The sequence below is a fragment of the Procambarus clarkii genome, chromosome 32 (assembly GCF_040958095.1).
Source record: "Procambarus clarkii isolate CNS0578487 chromosome 32, FALCON_Pclarkii_2.0, whole genome shotgun sequence".
NCBI lineage: Eukaryota > Metazoa > Arthropoda > Malacostraca > Decapoda > Cambaridae > Procambarus > Procambarus clarkii.
The window spans coordinates 31,188,095-31,193,094 of NC_091181.1; the positions used below are offsets into that span (position 1 = coordinate 31,188,095).

The following is a 5,000-nucleotide window of genomic DNA, read 5'->3' on the forward strand; positions in this document are numbered from 1 at the left end:
TTGCTTCTGCACCTTTCTCAGCCAAGATTTCCATCATCTCGTTTGCTGTCTTCCCCTTCATCTCTCTCTCTCCCATCCAGATTCCTCACAGAATCCCTCATCCTGTTGTGGTCCTCATGTCTGTAATCTTTCTCGTACTTCAACTCATTTCTTTGTGTAATCAACTCTAGCAGCCCCATCACTATGTCTTCAAGCATGACAGGGTTTGTAATTATTGGATTGGTTGCTACCTCCTCTTATAGGCATCACGTACTGTTTTCATCATTGTCTCATTTGGGGAAAACAGCAGGTCTAGTGACAAAATTAATTGGAGCAATGAGCGGGACTCGAACCAGCGATCAAGATACTACCAGCCGCACAACTTACCCCTGTACCAGGACGTGAATAAGTTATACAACCTGGGATTCCACTGACTCCACAGGAAGTGTGGAGGCCACTCTGAAGCTAGTCCAAGTGTTGCACATAATTCCCAGCACTCCGGTGTAGACGAAGTAGTGCGTTACGATATGGAAGAAAATGCAGAATAGAACCATGCAGAGCAGGGGTGCCATAGGCACAATCAGAGAACACTGTATAAACATCAAAGGTCCACGGTTGTTCAACATCCTCCCAGCGAGCATAAGAAATATTGCCGGAACAAACGTAGACATCTTCAAGAGGAAACTAGGTTTTTCCTTCAAGAAGTGCCGGACCAACCGGGCTGTGGTGGGAGGAGGATGGTTTACGGGCTCACCATAGCCCGTGCTACTGGGAACGTTTAGATGCAGCTGCTAACTGGAACAAAAACAACTACAAGGGTGGTGGTGGGGGTGGGAGGGTGCAGGGGTGGTGTGGGAGGAGGGGTGGTGGTGGTGGTGGGAGGAGGGGTGGTGGTGGTGGGAGGGTGTAGGGGTGGTGGGGGAGGGTGCAGGGGTGGTGTGGGAGGAGGGGTGGTGGTGGTGGTGGGAGGAGGGGTGGTGGTGGTGGGAGGGTGCAGGGGTGGTGGGGGAGGGTGCAGGGGTGGTGTGGGAGGAGGGGTGGTGGTGGTGGTGGGAGGAGGGGTGGTGGTGGTGGTGGGAGGGTGCAGGGGTGGTGTGGGAGGAGGGGTGGTTGTGGTGGTCAGTTGAGGTAATGTACAGTCACTGGTAATGTTTTCTAGGTCACCCACTGCAGTGTTCTCTCAAACAATTCCATGTTCAGATCAATACAATGCCAACGAAAATAAGAGATTTCATTTAAACATCAAACAGATTTTATATATATTTTTGTTTTATTTTGTTTGAGTAACTTTGATGTGCATTTTTACACAATTGTAACTTTCCACTTTTTCACCAGGAATTTGTGGTAAAAAGTCAATGTTTGAAATGTATATTATGATCAGGGGAAACAATGATCTTTGGCTGAGTGGGCTGTGGAGCTTGCGTGACTCTGGGGCCGCCACCAGTAGACGCACAGAGGGACCATTGTGTCTACTGGTCGCCCAGCGAGGGGTGTGTACACTTGCTTCATGAGATTACACCTCTTGCTATCTTGAGGTTATCTTGAGATGATTTCGGGGCTTTAGTGTCCCCCTAAACTAAACTAAACTAAATCCCCTAAATTTAGTGTCTTGCTAGCTAGACATTATTCCTGAATCACCAGCAGTCAGGGCAAAACCTGTCCTCACACTAGGCTGGTTAAAGCAGCGGCCGTCCTCCCCAGACGCATTCATTAATTTTAACATACTTCATAACATAAAAGTTGGTTTGTTCTTATATATAAACTTATTTTATTATACATGAAAATTCTATGCATAGTTAGGTGTAGGTTAGGTTAGGTATTTGGGTTCTGTTGGCAATTATTTGTATTTGTAGTACGTGGGTGAAGCATTTACAGCGTTGTGGTTCGAACAGAGGACGTGAGCGCAGCACTTGTTCCGGAAGTGTTCGGACGGCATCAGTTGAGTCATGTGTAAACCCCTTTTTATTCATAAACAGGGGGGTTTGGCGGCTGGATTAACGAGCTTGGATCTTTGTATGCGAGGACGGTGGCTGGTCAGTGAGCAAAGTAAGCGAGCTGAGATCAAGTGATAGCAGCCCGAATAGGGGAAAGGGGCCCAACCCAGAGAACTTTAGCAAAAATGTCTCAGCGGCTGAGGAGGGGAGGGGGATGTAGAGAGAATAGGGTTGGGTGAGTGAGGACTCACTCACTCACTCATGTGAGTGAGGACTCGTCAGACCTATCCCTTCCCAACCAACTTGCTTATTTAAGTGAAAGTGTTATTGTCTTGGGAGCCAAACCAACATCATCTTGCCCGTGAGAGAGGATCTTGGGTGAGGTAGGGTTATAAGGGAGGTACAGTTACCTTCCCCCCCCCTCACCACAATAACAGGCTCCTATATTTTATATACCTGTAACTCCACTTCCCTTCAGAGGCCTGAGAGTGAGGTAAAGCAGAGTGCCTCTATAACCCTCTCCACTACCGCCCACAAGATGGGTATAGGGTGCATAATAAATGAACTGTTTACACTAGCCTGCTGGGCTCAGGTTTGACGAGTTGGGTTGTACCCAAAGGGAACCAACCTTTAGGTTGTTGTTGTTGTTAAAGATTCGCTACCTGGAACAAAGTTCCAAGTAGCACGGGCTATGGTGAGCCCGCAGAACCTTTAGGGTGTTATGACTGGCACTCTCGGCGCTAACGGAGCGTGGAGGCTCGACCCACCGCTTTCCCTACCCCGTGTTTGTTGATAGTCAACACGTGTTGCCCTGCCGTAAGAAACGGTTGTGCAGCAGTAGCCTCTTCCCACACCTGATACCTGCTTGATGGCGTTCTGGGGGTTCTTCTACTCCCCCAAGCCATAGGGGAGTCGCTTCACAGTAACTACACTACCACCTTCTGTGCCAAACAAAAATCCCCGCCATGAAATAATATTATTATTAACATCTTTATTGACAAAATTAATTAAAATTTTGCCTAATCTGAGGATTTTGATAGTCTTATTAAAGTGAGGATAATGCTGGTATTCACTGTCACACAGGACAGAGGGACATACATGAGACAATAGGTCTAAACTGTAGGCTGAAGCACATATATATCATGGTTACAATCAATCTTTTAATGAAATATTAAAATATGACAATGACGAGGGAGCCGCTGAGGGGGAGAGAGGGCTCCATTTATGCTCCAGGCTGGATCACTTGCCAGCACAACACTTAGGTCGACACTCCGTAAGTGTCAAGGTGGATGGCAAGTGTGTGAATACTTCTACTGGGCCAACTGAGAGAGTGCTTCTCACCTGTATGGAAAACATCCTGGGTCTGTGTGGCAAGTGTTTGTTGTGGCAAGTGAGTGTGTTGTGGTGAGTGTATGTTTGTTGTGGCAAGTGAGTGTGTTGTAGTGAGTGTATGTTTGTTGTGGCAAGTGTGTTTGTTGTGGTGAGTGTGTGTTTGTTGTGGTGAGTGTGTTTGTTGTGGTAAGTGAGTGTGTTTGTTGTGGTAAGTGTGTGTGTTTGTTGTGGTGAGTGTGTTTGTTGTGGGAAGTGTGTGTGTGTGTTGTGGTAAGTGTGTTTGTTGTGGGAAGTGTGTGTGTGTGTGTTGTGGCAAGTGTGTATGTATGTGTTGTGGCAAGTGTGTGTGTGTGTGTGTTGTGGTAAGTGAGTGTGTGTGTTGTGGTAAGTGAGAGTGTTTGCTGTGGCAAGTGTGTGTGTGTTGGGTGTGTCAAAGGTACACACAACAGTGGCTGGAGTGCATGTGTTCAAAAGTGTTGGGAGTGAACACTTGGGGGGGTCAAAGTGTACCACTTACCTGTTATTGATAGCAGTATTCTCGTCAACTGGTGTTTACACCATAACAACACTTTACATATGTCTCTAGCACCAACACAGGTGGGGGTGTGTCCCAATAGCTCTCTCTGTGGCAGTATAATATATATATATATTGTATCTATGTCAAGTACAGTACTCCTGTTTTTCAGCCGAGTGTATAATCATTTTCAGTTGTAAAAATATGCACTTGTCAGAGACAGGGAGAGAGAGAGTGGACAAATTGTTCAGATGGCGAGTGAGCGGCACAGTAATGTGACCTAGAGCGACACGATGGCGTTCTTCTCCCGTGGAGCCTTGGCGGGTAACTGAGCTTCAGCCCCACAGGCACCTCAACACCACTCTCTCTCTCTCTCACCCGCCCGTGCGCCTGGTGGCACTCTGGTTCATGACACCCACTCTCCCGCCCGCTTGGTGGCACTCTGGCTTATGACACCCACTCTCCCGCCCGCCTGGTGGCACTCTGGCTCACAACACCCACTCTCCCGCCCGCCTGGTGGCACTCTGGTTCACAACACCCACTCTCCCGCCCGCCTGGTGGCACTCTGGCTCACAACACCCATTCTCCCGCCCGCCTGGTGGCACTCTGGTTCACAACACCCACTCTCCCGCCCGCCTGGTGGCACTCTGGCTCACAACACCCACTCTCCCGCCCGCCTGGTGACACTCTGGCTCACAACACCCACTCTCCCGCCCGCCTGGTGGCACTCTGGCTCACAACACCCACTCTCCCGCCCGCCTGGTGGCACTCTGGTTCACAACACCCATTCTCCCGCCCGCCTGGTGGCACTCTGGCTCACAACACCCATTCTCCCGCCCGCCTGGTGGCACTCTGGTTCACAACACCCACTCTCCCGCCCGCCTGGTGGCACTCTGGCTCACAACACCCACTCTCCCGCCCGCCTGGTGTCACTCTGGCTCACAACACCCACTCTCCCGCCCGCCTGGTGGCACTCTGGCTCACAACACCCACTCTCCCGCCCGCCTGGTGTCACTCTGGCTCACAACACCCACTCTCCCGCCCGCCTGGTGGCACTCTGGCTCACAACACCCATTCTCCCGCCCGCCTGGTGGCACTCTGGCTCACAACACCCATTCTCCCGCCCACCTCGGGTGCTAAAGGTAACATTATATAACAACGATCTTTCTCGCTGTATTTAATGCTGCGTATTGTTTAACCGGTTTTTATCTCGTGCATTTTCTGTGTTGCTCACGAAGCTT

The 5,000-nt window shown here is 49.9% G+C and overlaps 2 protein-coding genes across 4 annotated transcripts in view; one reads left to right on the forward strand and one right to left on the reverse strand.

The window, feature by feature from the left end:
• LOC123759356 (uncharacterized) overlaps positions 1-4,081 on the reverse strand; it is a 119,962-nt gene extending 115,881 nt beyond the window's left edge. The window contains exon 1 of the mRNA XM_069335124.1: positions 3,763-4,081. The gene's annotated coding sequence lies outside the window, so the exon portion shown is untranslated. The remainder of the gene's footprint in view (positions 1-3,762) is intronic.
• Positions 1-5,000, forward strand: part of LOC123759355 (nuclear distribution C, dynein complex regulator) — a 157,929-nt gene that overhangs the window by 129,898 nt on the left and 23,031 nt on the right. The window lies entirely within an intron of this gene.